Raw genomic sequence first — 20,456 nt, forward strand, 5'->3', positions numbered from 1 at the left:
CGTTATTATGCCTTTATCAATACTGTAGAAAGGGTAATCATTTTGGACATAAACATGTACATTTCAGAATAAGTGACTTAATTGAGAATATGTGATTCAATCGTCTTCATCATACCTATCAAGGTATACAAGAAAGCCCTGTTTTATAACCAGAGTCTCCGCCTGGAGAACATGATAAGTGTGTAGAGATCGATATGGGACTGATGATTATGCACCCTGATATGGGAATGATGTCAAATGACTATCACCAGGGTTGTCCTAATATCCACTCACCATACTCAAAACATATCAGCCCTTAGTTCTAGTACATATCATGGTGTACACAATTGATTCAATACTAGAAGCATATGGGAATCGACTCATTCTTTCCAATTCATCACTAGTGTTGGGACATTGATCTCTACTTAATTTCATGCCTTATTGCATGGGTAGACACCCTTTCTTGGAATCATTAATCTTGAACCTCTTCATGATCGTATCCAAGTATGTACTCTGGCTAAGTCCTATTATACGTTTTGATCTATCGGTGTAGATTCATATACCTAATATATAAGTTACATCTCCTAGGTTCTTCATAGCAAATCATTTCCCAAGCCAAGACTTCACACTTTGGAATGTTGGGATATGGTTTCCTATAAGAATTATATCATCAACATACAACAATGAGTGGACTCGGCGAGTCCATGCTGTTTAATGAAACCCTAATTTCCTAGGTTTGGGACCTATTTAAAGGCCCTTAGGGCCGTCATTTGCGGCTACCAAACCCTAGAGAGAAACACTAAGAGATCCAGAGCGTTTGTGAGGAAGGAGAGGCCATTCTTGATCATTTTGTTGGGGTAATTGCAAGAAGGAGGTGACCAAGGCAACAGGAGGCTGAAGGAGGTGCGATTCTTGTGACTTCAGAGTTCATAGACTTCATCTTGAGGTATTTATTCGAACCTTCTTCCGATTTGGTGTTGATTCTTAGAGTGAGGGTTTTCTAAGCCCTTTAAAGGATGGATATTTGGAACAATTGGTCCCTTATTGAGTTTGTGCTTTGGATCTGGATCCAAAGAGGTCCAGAGACCTTAACCCTTGGAGCTTTATGAGTTATTTTGGGAGCCATGAGCTTAGGATGTAATTTTTTGGGCTAAATCACCAAGTGAGACCATCTAGATGTTATATGAGTGTGAAGGTCTAAACTTTACGTGATTATCATGCTTGGGAAGATCAGATCTATGGATTTAAGGAATAGATCTGACCTCAGGAGGTCAAAGGAGTTTGGGCGTATCTGAACTCAAACTGAGGATTTGAGGAAAATTTTGACAATAAGTAAAATCTTTGAAAAGAGTTTTGAGACAAACAGAGCATAGTCGTGTGTACGATCAACCAGCGCCCGAACGGTGATTTCCCAAAATACCCTTGTAATAAGTGCTATCAGATATGTTATTTTATGATATATGATGAATTATGATACACCTGCTAGAGTAGAATAGGTATTCTTATTAGGACTAGAGTGGCCTGATATATATGATGCCTTACTCTAGGGGTTTTGCTGCTAGAAATGTTTGAGGGTGTTTAGATAGCAGCAAGGTGCTTATGAGATATCTGCTAGTGAGTAGCACATGATTTAAGAGAGTAGAGTGCGTGGAAATTTGGGACTCTAGGAGGAGGACTTGGAATGAGTGTTGAGTCAGTGTGGTCTATAGTATTGGGCCCGTACTACCAAAGGCACCGGGTCAGTGCACAACCCAAGTAAGAATCCTTAGGCTACTAGAAACCAAGTAGGATTGGGGGTATCGAGTGTGTGCACCCTCAAGCGAGTCCTTGATATCTTGTGTTGTATTTCGGAGAGGTATCATGGTGGGAACGCAGCACAGACCAGGGACCAGTGCAGGGGGTACGACTGACGAGGAGCTCCGCCAGATGATTCATGATGAGGTGGCTGCTGCCTTCTGCGCTGAGATTCCAGAGATGTTCGGGTCTATGAAGACCACCCTGATAGAGACATTTGACGAGAGATACACTGCTCTTTCTGATGCTGCTGTTGCTACTGCTACTACAGCTGTAGCTGCGGCTAGACCGCAGTGTGGTGATGCGTTGCTTTTCCGGGAGTTCAGCAACACAAAACCACCGGAGTTTGATGTGACCCAGGACCCGATTGCAGCGGTGAGGTGGATTTCAGACATTGAGGGGTGTTGCTTTACTTGCTCATCTCCTGAGCATTTGAGAGTCCGGTTCGCGCTGAACCAGCTTCGCTTGGGAGCAAAGGACTGGTGGAAATTGTGACGAAGCACTATATCCCTGCTGAGCTTGCTGTAGTGACCTGGGAGAGGTTCACTACTATGTTACGAGACAAGTATGTTCCCCAGGTGGAGAGGGCGCGATTGGCATAGGAGTTTCTGACCCTCAAGCAGGGTACCGAGTCTGTTGCGGCGATTACTTGAATGTTCCATGAGAGGGCGACGTTCTGCCCAGAGCACGTGTCCTCCAAGAAGGCACGTATGAGCCGATATCTGAGCATTTTGAGGAGGTATATACGGGAGTTTGTGGCGAAATCCACGTACCGGACATTTGTTGAGCTTCAGACTAATGCCCGGAAGAGGGAGATAGAGCTGGAGAATCAGGCTATGGAGGAGGCTGAGTCTCAGGAGAGGGATCGGCGACCGGCACAGTCTCAGCCGACAGCCAAGCGGGCGAGATCTGGGAGTCAGAACGGCCACACTTATGGCAAGTGCGGCAAGAGCCACGATGGGGTGTGTAGAGCAGGGTCTTGCTACAAATGTGTCAAGGAGGGGCATATGGCCAAGGATTGCCCCAAGGGGTTTCCAATATGTTTTCATTGCAACCAGACCGGACACAGCTCAGGGATCTAACCTCTGCATTCGATTGGAGTTGTTCTTGGAACCGAACCTTCGGTTTCGGTTAAAATCCTTTTCAGAATCGAACCTTGGCTTTCGGTTGCTGTTTTCTTGTGAACCGAACCTTGGCTTTCGGTTGGTATTTTCTTGCGAACCGAACCTTGACTTTCGGTTGGTATCTTCTTGCGAACCGAACCTTGGCTTTCGGTTAGTGGAGCTTTCAGGCTTTCGTACAGGATTGTTTTCATACTTCAGATTCTTGTCCTTGTGTGTATAGTATGCGTTCTGGGAGTGCCAGAATTGTTTCCTTTCAGAAAGATTTTTCCTGTATCTTTGGTTCCTCTCTATCTTCTTATCCCTCATCTGCTTAGGTTGATGATGAACGTTCGCTCTTGTTTTTGCTGTCACTTTGACTGATTCCTTTTGAACTTTAGGAGTGTTTCTTTGAGCAGAGGGAACAGATGAAATATCTGAAGAAGATTCAGTTTGCCCTGAGGAAGTGGAAGGAGTATCTGATGAAGTTTCGCTTCGAGCTGTAGGTGTTGAAGGAATGTCTTCTTTTGCTAAACGATCATCCTCTTGAGGAATTTCTTTCGTACCACTTGTACTTGGTTCACTGAAATTATCAGGCTTGTTCAAGGGTTCAGGAATGTATCTCCCTTTTCTCATCCAAGAGGTTCTTTCAGATAGGCCGACGGTTTCGTTTCCATTATCAATAGGAGCTTCCCAGAAATACTCATCACAGCCATCAGCATTGTCTTCGTTAACAATAGCTGCGAGTTCAGCTGTTTGATGTTCGGTTACTCCAGTCACCTTGTATACTTGATTTGGAGTGGTCCTGACCTTTTGATACACAACAGCCTTTTCTACTAATTTCGGGGACTTTTGTTGGGACAATCTAGCGAATTCCACAGAGTTTTCATAAATAAGATTTTTGTGGTTTTCAGTTTCGCTTTTAACAAATTCTGAGCAGTCAACCGTATCTTCCACAGAAATTTCACTCATGTTTTCGTCCTCGTTAAGCTCAGATGCATTTTCAACATCGATTTTGTTTTCTGAGCTAACGTTGGCGTTTAGAGAGTCAAATTTTTGCATGGTTTCGGTTCTCAGTTTAAGTCTGTCATTTTCATCCAAAAGGTTTTTGAGCATGTCCTTGTGGTCTTTGGACTTAACGAAGGACTCAATTTTGTCCAGTCCATACATATAGGTCGGATTGACATCATCAGACGATATTACACTCTCACAATTGTAGGCTTCGGCATCGATTTCATCCTCCTTAAATTCTAGAAAGGGCAAAATCATGCGATGGATCTTTTGGCCTATCTCACAATCCAAGTGAAGTTGAGTAATATTGGAAGATAAACGTTTAGCTATTAAACAAAAAACATTTCGTTGTTTTAACAATTTCAAATTGTGTCTCTGCAAATAAATGTTTTCGTCTTTAACTTTAATTAATTCCGACTCTTTTAACTCAATCCACATTCGCCGCTCCTCACTCTTCGACGCCACCCTGCTTAATTGATCAGTCAGGTTAGAATTGGTGACTCGAGTTTGAGTTAAGCTACTATCTAAATGAGAAATTCTTGTGTTAACGTTTTTTAGTTCTTTCTCATATGAGGATGATGGTACTTTAGATGAAATAAAAGCAGATTGTACCTTCTTTATTAGTTCATCAAGCTCATTGAACTGTTGGCTGAGTGGTTTGGCCGTAAAGCACATATCTTCCTGCACCTTCGGTCCATTGCTTCCTCCATCGGTATTGTATCCCCTCATCTGAGATACGCCAGACACCATGAAGCATTTTCCACCACTGCTTTCCTCCTTAGCCATATAAGCCTTTCCATGAGTAGGCTTCCTCACTTCTTTGTCTTCTGAGTCAGTAGACCAAACTTCGGTGCTACCGAACTCATCGTCATTAACCGAACCCTGCACAATAAGAGCATTAATAGAAGGGTTAGCGGTAGACTTTTTCTTTCTCAACTCATCCAATCTCTTCTGCAGCACGGCTTCCTCATCATTTCCATTGTCCTTTTCAGCCATCTTCTTAAGAACACAGTCCTTAGCGTAGTGGTTCTTGCCACCACAATAGAAACAGCTTACTCCGGAATCGCCATCTGCTTTCGGTTCCTTTTTGGGCTCCTCAGCTTTCGGTTCATTGTTTGCTTTTTCTGAGCTGTAACTCCCCTGCCAGTTTCGGTTTTTGTTGATGGGGAATCTCTTCTTTATGAACCTCTTAGGATTGGATACCATCATGGCATAATCCTCAGTTGAGAGGTCATATGCTTCCAAGTTGAGCTCTTCATCCTCCACCACAGCTTTACTTTTAGATAGGAGGGCCAACGAACCAAGACTGGAGACAACATTCTTCTCTTGAACCACAATCTTCTCTTGGGACTTTAGAATACCCACCAGTTTCGCCAAAGAATATGATTTAAACTGTTCATGGGCTTTGACTGTGGAAACAACTGTTCTCCATTCAGATCGCAGTCCGTTCAAGAAAGTAACCTTTTGTTCGATGAGCTTCATTTCAATGTCGTGTTTGATCATCTTGCTGAGAAGATGATTGAAGCGATCAAACGTCTGGGTCACAGTTTCTTCGGCCCCTTGCCTGAATTCACCAAATTCAGATAGAAGCAAGGTTTGGATGGAATGTTCAAGATCTTCGTCTGTGGAATACAGTTCGCGAAGTCTATCCCACACTTCCTTCGCCGTAGTGCATGAGCTGACCAGCCTGAATGTGTCGGACTGAAGGGCGAATCTGATCAACCTAAGTGCCTTAATATTGCACTGGAGTTTGTCTTTTTCATCTTGTGCGATATTCGTCACGTCCTTGAGCAGATCATTGTACTCTTTTTGCGTCTTAATGATTCTGGACGTCGTAGAATGAGAAAACGGTCCATTGATGATGGCTTCCCATATGAGATAACCATTGTCCTCCGATCCAATCACATAATCCTCAAAATGATGCGCCCATACTTCATAGTCATGGGTGTACAAGATTGGAATCTTTGTCGTCGAACCGATGCTGTTGGAAATATTAATAGGGTTTGATTGCGTCGCGTCCATTATGATCGTAATAACCTGTTCAAAGATCAGACTTGTAATAAAGCAGATTAGGGCAAAACAATAAATACTAAGATACGTCAATTAAGATGACGGCTCAATAAATATCGATGATTGCGGAAAACCCTAATGGAAATCTTTTTCACAGAAAAGATGTGTATCGATTACACAGCCTCCTGCTCTGATACCAATTGATGGGATTAAAACAATTTTTAATCTATGAAGATCGATTAGATCTTGAACAAGTATATGAATATGAAACAGCAAGAACACAATATTAAAAACAAAGCAAAACGCAATATTAAGAACAAAACAGCTTGAATCAATCGTGTCGAATGATTAAATAAAATCCTTAGAAGAGCTCGTTTAAGAACATCAACTGTAAAGGATTGGAAGATTACAAGAACGATTACTGGAAAATATTGTACTCTTGATTAATCGCTATATCGATAATCTCTAGAATCTTGACCTAATATGCATGCAAGCATTAACTTAAATACTATACATAAAAGGCTCTCGGTTGGACAGGACCAAACTGGAGAATAAAAGGCTAATCTAACGAGCCCAAAAGACGCAACATCTAATAGAACTTCAGCCCAACACAAGACAAAGTTGAATCACAATATGTCGAATGATTGATTCAAACAATCCTCAGCAGAGCTCGACTAAGAACTTCCGCTATAGAGGACTTAGGGTTACAGAACGATAATGAAACTACTTTGATCGATCTATTCTTTTTTGACTATCGTTTCAGTTGTTAACCTAAGATGCATGCAAGCACCTATATTTATAATAAACCCAATCAAGCTCACGGTTGGACAGGCCCAAACCGGAGTTACAAAACTGGACTAACTAGCGAGCCCAATCGACGCAACACATAACAAAACACGACCCAACAATCTCCCCCTTTGCGTCAAATTGGAGCGAGACTACTTCTTCTTCTTGCTTGGGCCAGCAGCGGGAACTTTCTTCGTGGTATCAAACAAACGAGAGATAAGCGCAAGGATCGTCTGTATGAACCGAATGTAGCCATGTATCGTGTCGTCGAAGTGCTTGATATCATCCGCTGAGTTTTGCTTGCATCTATGGATGATCCCCAACACATGCTCTAGGCAAGCAGTGGTGTACAGATGTTTATCAGCTAAGGCAAAAAGACATTTCTGTCCTTCGTTCCTAGTGAACATGACTGAATTCCGTCTCGAGTCAATTTTTCCCATCTGCATTTGGTTCAGATCACTGGCCGTGCCAACAGGAGATATTGTTGGTTTCTTCTTGAAGACGCTTGCTATCTCCTGATCCATCAATGCAAATTCCATGATGTAGCACACGAGCATCCTTTTGAAAGGATCGATAATCGGACCATATTCAGCTTCGTTTGTCAGAAGGATGTTGTGCAAGATTATCCAATCATGGGGATTGAGGTTCGGAAGATCTGCTAAAGAAATGGCATGTTCAGTTTTGGCAGACCCCCGAAGCACCTTGAACCGAACGTTGATGAAGTTCCCTTCACTGTACGGCTTCAAGACCCGAACGTTTATAATTTTCTGAGCACTCCAAGTCTGATATGGAGGAAGAGCAGCCTTCAGATAGAAATTAATCAAGTCCCGATCAACCTGTGGATGAGGATGAGGGAACTCTGAAACGTTGGCGAAGGCGTGAAAGATGAACGCCTTTCGGGTCAGAGGCATGTCGAATTGAGAATCGACAGTGTTGGAACAATCAAGCGATATAACAGGTTCCAGCCACAAGATGCTTGGAGTGTCGATGGCCTCTTTTATCATCCTCTCGAGAGTCCAGACAGGAAAAAGAGTTTTCCTACTCTCAAGAAGGTTGTGGGCTTCCTTCTGTTTTCTTTCTGCTTCTTCAGCTTCTTCAGCCACACGAGCATTAATATCAGCATCATCGACTCGACGTTTTTGCTTTAAAAGATTAGCGATAGTCTCTTTGTCTTCATCTTCATCCTCAGCAATATTCTTGCCTTTATCTTTCACACCAGAACCGGAGGCTTGACCTACTGGAGGAGGTTCGGTTGTGTGAGTTGCCTTTGAGGATGGAGGTGGTTGAGACATGGACTGCTTTTCTCCCCCTTGTTTCGGAATGGACACGAAATCAAGAAGCCCTTCAATTTTGCTGAGCAGGGCAAGGGCGGGAGCGAGTTTCTCTCCAAGGTCTCGCCTCACAGTGTAGTTTAGGATGGGATCATGTGCTTCAAGGATGTTGGATATGGCAGAGTGGACATCCGAAACACACGACTTAATCACCTCCCTTTCGGACCGAAGAGAATCAACCTCCTGTTGAGAGTTGGAGAGTTGAACACTCTTGATCTTCAGAGTTGTGGTCTTCCTGGCTAAAACATCCATCAACGAGTTCTCAGCAGCCAAATCTTCTTTGAGCTTTGAGAGACGCTCGTCAATAGTAGCAAGAAATGCTGAGTTGTCGTCTGAGAGCGTTTGACGAAATGAAGCGAAGGACTTCAACTCAGTGGAGACAGGCGTGGCCAACTGTTGAACAATTGGTTCCAAAGTAGTCTTAGCGGCATTTGCACTCTCCTGTAAAGACTTTAACAGGGTAGAGGCATCAGAAAATAGTTTATCGACTTTTTCGGTCGCAGCCTGGCATTTGTTGAGGCATCAATGGCGGAGGTTGCTGAAGCAAGAGAATCTTGTTGAGCCTTTGAGAAAGCATCAACAATCTTCTGAACTGCAGCTTCAGAAAGTGATGATTGAGACGTGGAAGAAGAGGAAATGAGCAAGTCAACCTTGTCATGGAGCTCCTTGAGATGTTTCTTTGTAACCAGAGGATCATCATCATCATCGCTCTGTACTTGAAATGAACTATAGTAGACCGAGTCAAACGTCATATTTTCCCCGCCAAGGAATGTTTCGTCTCCCTCAGAGGCGTGACCGGGAGATGGTGGTGGTGGAGAAGCGGGTGGTATGGTAGTATGGGTAGGTTCGGGTTGGGTTGTTTCGGGTGTAGGTGTGGGGGTAGGTTCGGGTGCTTTTGGGGTTTCGGTTGTGTTTGTGGTTTCGGGTGCTGGTGTAGGTTCGGTTGCATCAGTATGAATCCCCGTATTAGATACGTTGGCTCTAACATCTACAGTGGATGTTGTTGTTGCATCGGTGAATATTGGTGGTGGCATTGGGATTGAAGTGTTTGGAATGTGTGTAAAGGGGTTTATGGTGGGAATGGAAGTAGGAATAGTTTTAGGAGGAGAGGGAATTGGAGAAAGAGGGATTTGAGTTTCAGGGGTAGGAGATCTGGGTGGAGTGTTGCCTCTTGGAGACTCTTCAGAATCCGAACTCTCATCCTCAGACTCGCTTGAGGAGGAAGCGATAATCAGCTTTCTCCTGGGTTGGGTTTTTCGCCTCTTTTGCTGCGGAGACTGAGCAGCCTTTGTGGGTTTCCTCTTCTTTGGAGACGGGCCTTTAGCTCCTTTCGCCACCTGTTTCCCCTTATCAGCCTTCTTGCCTCGTGGAGCAGGCTTGTCGGCGTCATGAATAGACTTCAATATCTCCGGAGTGAGATCCCTCGGACCTGAACGCTTAAATTCTTTGTAAGTTCTGATAATCCGGCTATCAGCTGGAACGTCACCGTACATAGACTCTGGAATGGAACCGTTGAATGGAAACTTGGAAGCATCTGAGATGATGATCTTCGTGGTATGGAATGTACCAATCGAAGACATTGGAGCACCGGCGACAATGGGGACGTGGTACTTGTGCATCACCCATTTCGTGATCAAGGTCCAAAACCTAGCGTAAGAAACTTCTGAATGCCTTGAGGAAGAAGAGAGACTCTGGATGAGTTGTTGCCATAGAACAGACCCATAATCTACATTGATGCCATTGTATATACCATACATGATTGACAGAAATAGTCGACTGGCACCATCAGAGCCAGCACTCCTTTCAGAAAGGCCTATGAATAAAACAGTGAACATCCCGTTACAATGTGGAGGCAGGCATGACTTCTTGAATTTCGCGACTGAAGTAAGCACCTCCGTATAACCCATGTTGTAAAACATATTGAACAAGTGCCCCAATGGAATCGTCTCAGGATTAACCCTTGTAGAGTCACCTTCAAACCCTAACAGGGAGCAAAATCGTTGCTTGGAAATTGATGCTTTGTGCTGAAAAACGTCAAAGAAGATTCTGTCAACCACTTTGTCATAGTGAGCAGTCGCAAAGATTTGCGACAAGAACTCCATTGAAACTGAACCAGCCCTTGTAAGTGTAGGAGCGATCGGAGAAAATCGCAAGCACTCGATTATGGGGAACATGAAGGCATCGTTAGACTGAGGAGTTAAATCAATGATGAGGCTTTATTGAGGGCGAATGGGAAGTACAGGGAAGAATCAAGGAATTTTGGCTCTCTGGGAATTTTGATGGCGGTAAAGAGGTAAATGAAGGACTGTGTTGCCTTTTATACTGGGGTTTAAGGAGAGAGAAAGATCTTCCCAAATCTTCGATTGAGAATGGAAGGGTTTTTCGGAGTTGACTGATGCGTGACAGTTGGGGTTGCCGATGATCACGCATGAGAGAGAGTGTCAGACCCCTAAGAACACGTCTCCCATCAAGCGCCATTTGAATATAAACCGTTTCAAATTCACACGCGCTTCTGTGACGCCATTTGGAGATAAGACGTTTCCAATTCGCACGTGTTCCCGTTTAGCGCTGTTTGAAATCAAATGGTTTAGACTCCCGCCTGAGTCAGTAGTCATCATCTTGTCCTTTTAAATTGTAACGGTATGTTTTGAACAATGCTCCCACGTGGATTAAAATGAACCACAACTTGTAATCAACCACCAATCCAATGAAAATGCCTGTAATTAATAGAACCGGAATTTTGGAAAATCAATGATTTTCGTGCTAAGGGTGTAAAAGGAAAGAAATAAAGCAATACTTTTTAGGAAAAATTGTGATGTCAATAAAGACACGAAACAAATGATCCCAGGCACGAATCTCTTTCTTCAAAGTCAAGAGAGACCTTAAAGTGTTTGTTTGGTTTCCCGTTGGAATAATGATCAAACACATATTAAGAAGTGTTGAAAGGCTTCTTTTAATTAGGCTTCTTAGGGTGGCTTTCGCTTTGATTCAACACTCCTAATCTTGAAATAAGATAGAATGTGAGCAAAGTACTTGTGAGACCGGTGTAGTCTGTTGAACAAGTAGGTTGGTAATAATTTTAAATTGGCTGGGAAATATAAAATCTCAACAAAAATTAAAAACTGGATCCCAAGGGAAAAATGTTATGGTTTTTAACAATTTCATAGGAATCACATAAAAGAAAATTTTGAGATTTAATGAAGATACGTCTGTCAATTCATTAGTGAAAACTAGAGCAAATTAATTGTTCACCGTCAATTCAGATTGGGTATTGAATTTTGGGTTTCACTCAGCTCGTAGTGGCACGAAACTAAGATCATGAACGTAGTTATTGGGTAACCATAAACCTCAGTGGTAATTTCTGAGAGTCTCAAGGGTTACGTTTATGAACTGAGTGGGATGGAGAAATGTAATGTAGATGGTGTAAGAAATCAAAAGTACCTCTGCTGTGGAAGATAGGACTAAGCAGAAAACTCTTATCTCTTGTGAGAAGAGAGTTAGGTAGCTCACGATTAGAATAAATGTGATAGCCTAATTGGGAAGACAAGGTTTCTGTATACCAAGTCATTAAGGCTATTATTCAGAATCAGATGAGGCTTTGGACACATACAACAGCATGCTTCTAGGGACACTTAACTAATTTAACAATTTCCGCATAAACAAACACACAAATAAAATTAAAGCCAAAAAGGAAATAAAGAACAAAATATTTTTGGAATTTTTGAAATTATATATTAAGAAAAATATTTTTGGAATTTTTGATAAATAATAGTGAAAAGAAAAAGAAAAAAAAATAAAATAATAAAAAAATAAAAAAATAAGACTATGAAAGAAAATAAAAAGTTAAAAAAAACTTTGGAACCGAACCCGAGCATTCGGTTTATTTCGGTTGTGAGAATTTGAGAAACCGAACCCGAACGTTCTGTCTATTTCGGTTGCGAAAAACTTTGGAACCGAACCCGAGCGTTCGGTCTATTTCGGGTGAGAAAAATTGAGGAACCGAACCCGAACGTTGGGTCTATTTCGGTTACCAAAGAAAATGGATTTTCAAAAAGGGAATACTTTTTACAATAAGATAAATGAATTTGGAACAATTATCCATGAAATTTACAACCAAGAAAACCACCTTTGATTGATGAGCAAAACGCAGATTATCCAACAGAACCCGAGCGTTCGGTTCATTTCGGTACATGAGTACAAGACCCGAACCCGAACATTCGGTCTATTTCGCTTCTTACTTTTGAATTTGAGAGGTGATTTGTAGTACTGACCCTGATTCCATCATACCTAGCCCTTATAGAATTTTGTTGAACGACGCTTCAGGAAGGGCTTTGGTGAAGACGTCAGCCAGTTGATCAGTGGTTCTTACAAAATGAATTTCAACGTTCCCATCTTCCACATGATCTTTAATGAAGTGATACCTCGGTGCTATGTGCTTGGTCTTGGAGTGTTGTACTGGGTTATGACAGATCCTAATTGCACTTTCAGAGTCACAATATAGTGGGATCTTTTTCATATTGAGTCCATAGTCCCGGAGTTGACTTTGGATCCAAATCACTTGAGAAGTGCAGGAGGCAGCTGCAATGTATTCTGCTTCAGCCGTAGACATAGACACACAAGATTGTTTCTTTGATTGCCAGCTAACCAACTTCCCATCGAGGAATTGGCAGCCTCCGGTGGTGCTTTTCATGTCTAGTCCACAACCTCCAAGGTCTGCATCTGAGTAGGCTTGAACGAAGAAGCCCGAGTTGGAAGGATACCATAGACCTAAAGAGGTAGTTCATTTGAGATAACGAAGTATGTTCTTCACTGCAAGCATATGAGGTTCACGTGGAGTAACCTGAAATCTAGCACAGTAACATACAGAGAACATTATATCAGGCCTGCTAGCAGTAAGATACATCAGAGAACCGATCATCTGGCGATATAGCGTAATATCAACTCCTGGCTTATCCAAGGATGGAGTGAGCATAGTGCCGAACGCCATTGGAACTTTAACCTTTGAATCTCCCATCATGCCAAATTTTGCCTGGAGAGTCTTTGTGTAAGCTTCCTGATTAATAAAGATGCCTTCCGGTCCCTGTCTAATATTTAAACCAAGGAAAAAGGTAATTGGACCCATTGAGCTCATTGCAAATTTAGTCTCCATCAGCTTTCTGAATTCAGCCGTTAAGCTAGGATTCGTTGAGCCAAAGATGATATCATCGACGTAAATTTGAACAATCATAAGGTGGTTACCTTCCTTCTTACGAAAGAAGGTTGGGTCAACCGAACCTTGTTTGAATTTGGACATCTTTAAAAACTTTGTTAGCATTTCATACCAGGCTCTCGGAGCTTGTTTCAGTCCATATACGGCTTTGTCCAAAATATAACAATGATTAGGGTACCTTTCATTTACGAATCCAGGAGGTTGCTCCACGTACACTGTTTCTTCAAGTTCTCCATTTAGAAATGCACACTTGACATCCATTTGGTAGACTTCAAAGTTTTTGTGTGCAACATAGGTAAGAAATATTCTAACGGATTCCAGCCTAGCTACAGGAGCAAAAGTTTCTTCATAGTCAATTCCTTCCTCCTGACAGTATCCTTTCACTACCAGACGTGCTTTGTTTTGTATCACGTTCCCTTCCTTGTCCATTTTGTTTCTGAATACCCATTTGAGACCAACAACTGAGGCATTTTGAGGAGTTGGAATGAGGCGCCAAACTTTGTTCCTTTCGAATTCGTTCAGTTCGTCTTGCATAGCTTGAACCCAATCGGAGTGATCAAGAGCAGCGTTAACTGTCATTGGTTCAACTTTTGATACGAAGGAGTTAAACATACATAATTCTACTTTTGAAAATAAGGAAGTTTGTTTTGCCTTAAGTTGTGATTGGGACAGAACTTTTTCAGAGACATTACCAACAACTTGAGAGACTGGATGATCTCTGGTCCATTTGACGAGAGGAGGGTAATTTGGATCATAGGATGGATCCAATTCAGCGTTTACCATCTCTTTTAGTTCGGATTGACTTTCATCGTCATAAAGCATATCGACATTCTCCCCCTCGATAGATAAGCTTTCAGGTATTTCTTGAGTATCTTGAGCTACAGAGGTTTCTGGTGGTGCTGAGCTTTCGGGTGTTGATGCACCTTCGGGTGGTGATGCACCTTCGGGTGGTGAGGCACTTTCGGTTGTTGAAGAGCGTTCGGGAGCAGCTTGAGAACTATTCTCCCCCTCAACATTTGAGCTTGGCTATGATGACGAAGATGGATCCTCCCCTCGAATGAAGCATTGGGCAGTGGAGATTCGTTGGAACTGGATACTCCTTCATTCATTCACTTTGTAGCATCTTCGACAAGTTGCTTCAGATGATCTACCCTGTTGTCTGCTGCGCTGGCTTCCGAGAGAATAGCCTTCTCTGGTTCATCAAATAACTCGACGAACTTCTCAAAGAGGTTTGCAATCGAGGCTGTGACTTGACCTGTTTGAGGAAAGATTTCTCCAGCTGTGTCTACGTTGGCTTTTCGCTTTTTGACATAGCTATCATCAAAAGTCACGTAATAAGTTTCTTCTATTTTCCTTGAGTGTTTGTTTAATACCCTGTACGCTTTAGAAGTGAGAGAATAGCCCAGAAAAATCCCTTCATCGGCTTTGACATCAAACTTGTTGCGGTATTCTTTAGAATTGAAGATGAAGCACCGAGAACCGAACACATGGAAAAATTTGACATTTGGCTTCCTGTTGTTGATGATCTCATAAGGAGTGAGAGTGAATTGCTTATTGAGATATGACCTGTTATGTGTAAAACAAGCTACAGAGATAGCATCAGCCCAAAAATATAAAGGTAAAGAAGCAAAACTTAGCATGGTTCGGGCCGCTTCACACAAAGATCGGTTTTGTCTTTCGACAATTCCGTTTTGTTGAGGTGTGTAGGGAGCTGAGAAGTTGTGACTAATTTCTTTTTCTGCCAAGAATTCTTCGAATTGTTTATTTTTGAACTCCAGCCCATTGTCGCTCCTGATGTTGCGAACGACTTTCTTCAGCTGTACTTCAACCTGCTTGATGAGCATCTTTAGCTTGTGAGTCGCTTCAGATTTAAGCTTCAGAAAGAACACCCATGTAAAACGCGAAAAGTCATCAACAATAACAAGAATGTACTTGCTACCGCCGATGCTTTCGATAGATGATGGACCACACAAATCAATATGAAGTAACTCTAGTGGTTCAAGAACTTTAGTGTTTATTATTGATGGATGACTTTGACAACTCTGCTTCCCTATTTCACATGAAGCGCACAAATGTTCTCTATCATACTTGAGCAATGGAAGACCTCGAACATGACCTCCAGTGACAAGTTTGTTGATATCCTTAAAGTTGAGATGTGAGAGCCTTCGGTGCCACAACCAGCTTTCGTCAGATTGTGCTTTGGATAACAGGCAGATAGCTGGGTTCCCTTTGATGGGTTTGAGGTTTAGGGGAAACATTTCACCTTTGCGCTCCGACTTGAGAATAACTCTTTTCGTCTTCTTCTCAATTATTTCTGAACCCTCATCGTCAAATGAAACCTTGAGACCGGTACCTACAACAAGTTGAGATACACTGATGAGGTTATGTTGTAGTCCGTCTACGTATGCAACCTTCCTAATCGTGAAATCACCGTTTGTAATCATTCCATAGCCTTTTATGGTGCCAAAGGAGTTGTTCCCGAACTTGACATTTCCACCGTTTGAAAGAGACCTAAATTCCCTTTGCTCTTCCTTCCTTCCTGTCATGTGACGTGAGTAGCCACTGTCGATGTACCATTCTTCGTCAAACTGCTCATCACTGATAACCTGCAAAAATTAAGCAGATTTAGGAACCCAAAGTTTCTTGGGTCCACGTGAGCCTTTCACAGGAACAGGAATAGTAAGAGAGATGTCAACAAGATATGTTCTTTTTATTAGTGTTGTTTCATCTTTCTTTTTGATGGTGAAAACCTTAATTTTATTGGGATTTGTTGCTTTTGGTTTGGACTCTGGTTTAACTGACGAAACCTTCAATTTTCCTTTTAGATCAGTTGATGATTTAGGGTTTTGAAAGTGAACAGAATAGAATTTAGAATGTGGTTGAGAGGAATTAGAAGAATTAGAATGAGAGAATTTAGACTGAGATGATTTCTTGACTTGAGATTCTAGGTGACCCTTTTGTTTTTGATCATCAGTGGGACCGAACCTAGAATTTTGGTCGCTTTTGGTCTCTGAACCGAACCTCTCCCTTCGGTTGATATTGTTTTCTGAACCGAACCTCTGCTTTCGGTTGATATTGTTTTCTGAACCGAACCTCTGCTTTCGGTTGATATTTTTCTCTGAACTGAACCTCTGCTTTCGGTTGATATTGTTCTCTTGTGATCTAACAGTACTTTTCTCTGACTTTAAATTTCTGTCACGATATGAGAAATAGGCATTTTGAGATTGCCAAAACTGTTTTCTTTCAGAGAGATTCTTCTTGTATCTCTGATTCCTTTGCTGTTTTTGTTTTCTCACCTGCTTCGGCTGATGATGGACATTCGCTTTTGGTTTTTGTTTTCCGTCAGCTGGTTCACTCCGAACTGATGATGTTTCGCTTAAAGTAGTGACTTCTTTAGCAGGAATTCCTTTTTCTTGAGGAACATCTTTTGTACCACTAGTACTTGGCACGTCAAAGCTATCAGGCTTGTTCAAAGGTTCTGGTACATATCTGCCTTTGGTTTTCCATGATGTCCTTTCTGACAGACCAACTGTTTCGTCAGCATTGTCGATAGGAGCTGACCAGAAGAACTCATCACAGCCATCAGCATTATCTTCGTTTACAATAGCAGTGAGTTCAGTTGTCTGATGTTCGGTTACACCTGTGACCTTATACAACTGATTTGGAGTGGTTCTAACCTTTTGGTATACAACATCCTTTTCTTCAAGGATCGGGGACTTTTGTTGGGACAAACGAGCAAACTCCACAAAATTTTCTGAAATAAGATTCTTGTGGTTTTTGGGTTCGCTCTTGACAAATTCAGAATAGTCAACTACGTCCTCTACAGAAATTTCACTCATATCATCGTCATCATTGAGCTCAGATGCATTTTCAACATCAATTTTATTTTCTGAGCTCAAGTTGGTACTTAATGAGTCAAACTTTTGTATGGTTTCAGTCCTTAGTTTCAGTTTATCATTTTCATCCAAAAGGTGTTTCAGCATGTCCTTATGGTCCTTGGACTTTATGAAAGAATCGATTTTGTCTAGACCATACATATATGTAGGATTAACATCCTCAGACGAAACAACACTTTCACAATTATACGCTTCAGCATCAATTTCATCCTCCTTAAACTCAAGGAAGGGCAAAATCATGCGATGAATTTTCTGTCCTATTTCACAGTCCAAATGAAGCTGAGTGATATTAGTATAAAGACGCTTAGCAATTAAACAAAAGACATTTCTCTGTTTTAAAAGTTTTAAATTGTCTCTTTGGAAATAAATGTTTTCATCCTTGGTTTTGATTAACTCCGACTCCTTCAGTTCGATCCACATCCTCCGTTGCTCACTCTTTGAAGACACCCTGCTTATTTGGTCAGTTAGGTTAGAATTGGTGACACGTGTTTGAGTTAAACTGCTGTCTAGATGAGAGATTCTTGAATTAACATTTTTTAATTCTTTTTCATATGAACTTTTTGGGACTTTGAATGCAATAAAAACAGATTGTACCTTCTTGATTAATTCATCAAGTTCGTTGAACTGCACGCTGAGCAGTTTTGCTGTGAAGCATAAGTCCTCTCGCTCCTTTGTGTCTTCATTCCCACCATCTGTGTTGTATCCCCTCATCTGAGATACATCAGACACCATCAAGCATTTTCCACCGCTACCCTCATCTTTCGCCACATAACCCTTTCCATGAGAAGGCTTCCTTACTTCATCATCCTTAGAGTTGGTTGACCAGACCTCCACGCCACCAAACTCATCATTCGCTACCGAACCCTGCACAATTAAAGCATTCATAGAAGGGTTAGTAGTAGATTTCTTTCTCTTGATCTCTTCCAGCTTTTTCAACAACACTGCTTCTTCATCTTTCTCCTCATCCTTTTCTGCCATTTTCTTAAGAACACAATCTTTGGCATAGTGGTTCTTTCCTCCACAATAATAGCAGCTCACTCCCGAATCTCCTTCGACTTTTGGTTCCTTGTTTGGTTCTTTTGCCTTCGGTTCTTCCCTGACCATTTCAGAACTATAACTTCCCTTCCAATTTCGGTTCTTATTGGTGGGGAACCTTTTCTTGATGAACCTTTTTGGGTTTGACACCATCATTGCATAGTCTTCAAAGGTAAGGTCATAATCCTCTAGGTTGAGGTCTTCATCTTCCATCACAGCTTTGCTTTTGGACAAAAGGGCCAATGAACCGAAGCTTGAAACCACATTTTTCTCCTGTAACACGATCTTTTCTTGAGATTTCAGAATGCCTACCAGTTTCGCCAAAGAGTAACATTTGAATTTCTCATGCGCTTTAACTGTGGACACAACCGCTCTCCACTCAGATCTGAGACCGTTTAAATGGGTAACCTTTTGTTCAGTCAACTTCCTTTCAATATCAGGCTTAATCATCTTACTGAGAAGATGATTGAAGCGATCGAATATCTGAGTTACAGTTTCCTCAGGACTCTGCTTGAATTCACCAAACTCGGATAGTAGCAAGGTTTGAATGGAATGCTCAAGATCCTCGTCTGTAGAATACAATTCTCATAGCCTGTCCCATATTTCTTTGGCAGTTGTGCATGAACTCACCAGCCTGAAAGTGTCAGATTGAAGAGCGAATCTGATTAATCTCAATGTTTTAATATTGCACTGAAATTTATCTTTTTCGTCTTGAGCAATATCTTTAACATCTTTCAAAAGATCATTATACTCCTTCTGAGTTTTAATAATTCTTGAGGTTGCTGAATGAGCGAATGGTCCAGATACGATTGTTTCCCTGATGAGATATCCATTGTCCTCTGATCCGATGACATAATCTTCAAAATGATGTGCCCAGACTTCGTAATACTGAGTATAAAGAATGGGAATCTTTGTCTATGATCCAATGCTGTTTGAAATGTTAATGAGATTGGATTGTGACTCGTCCATGCTTGATCGAATAACCTTTTTCACAGAAAAGATGTGTATGAATTACACAGCCTCTTGCTCTGATACCAATTGATAAGATATTAAATAAACTTGAAGATCGATTAGATCTTTGTAACAGGTAGTATGAAGAACAAAAACAGTAAACAAGACAAAGTTGAATCACAATATGTCGAATGATTGATTCAAACAATCCTCAGCAGAGGTCGACTAAGAACTTCCGTTGTAGAGGACTTAGGGTTACAGAATGATAATGAAACTACTCTGATCGATGTATTCTTTTTTTACTATCATTTCAGTCGTTAAACTAAGATGCATGCAAGCACCTATATTTATAATAAACCCTATCAAGCTCACGGTTGGACATGCCCAAACCAGAGTTACAAAACTAGACTAACTAGCGAGCCCAATCGACGCAATACATAACAAAACACGACCCAACAGTCCCTAAGGTCGAATGACTCCAACACTCCATCCTTTTGGAGTTGGGCTATGAGTTTCTTGTTGAGATGATCAAGACGACAATGCCACAAGCGTGCTTTATCCAAACCATTGGAAGAATCAATACACAACACATCATTTCCTAAATTGTCTACAACCATCATAGTTTCATATATTGCATTACAAGGCAATGCTTCAAAATATAAAACACCATTAAGACAAACATTAATACAACTCTTTTCATTATCAAATGAATTTCTAAAACCTTGTTTATACAAACCATGAAAGGAAATGATGTGTTTGACATATATAGTGAATAGCAACAATTATTTAAATCTAATCCTAATCCATTACTAAGTACTAAAGAGTAAACTCCAGTCTTTATGACAGGCAATGATCTTTTGTTCCCCATGATCAAGTTTATTTTCCCATGCTCCACATCCCTATTTCTTCTTAGGACTTGCAAATCAGAACAAATGTGAAAACCACATCCTGTATCAAGAACCCAAGAAATAACATGTGATGAATCATTAGATTTAATAGTGTAAATACCCGCGCAGGATGGCTTGATCTTTCTATCCTTGATGTCTTGCAGATACTTTGGGCAGCTTCGTTTCCAATGCCCTATTTCGTGGTAGTGGTGGCACTCTGCCTCCTTGGGGTTGGAGTTGGGTTTATCAAAACCAGCCTTGGTTCCACCAAAAGAGGTGCCATCATGGGACTTTCCCTTATGGTGGCTCTTTGAGGGATTCTTCATCTTCTTACCCTTCCCTTGCCCAATTTCCAAGATTGGGGCAGCAGCAGGAGTAGGAGTTGATGCAACAAATTTGTCTTTGAGGTTGCTTACAGCAGTCCTAAGCAAGCCTTGCAGCTTGCTCAAAGTGACCTCCTCCTTGTT

The sequence above is a fragment of the Lactuca serriola genome, chromosome 3 (genome assembly GCF_051521515.1).
Source record: "Lactuca serriola cultivar US96UC23 chromosome 3, Lser_US96UC23_V15, whole genome shotgun sequence".
NCBI classification, from domain to species: domain Eukaryota; kingdom Viridiplantae; phylum Streptophyta; class Magnoliopsida; order Asterales; family Asteraceae; genus Lactuca; species Lactuca serriola.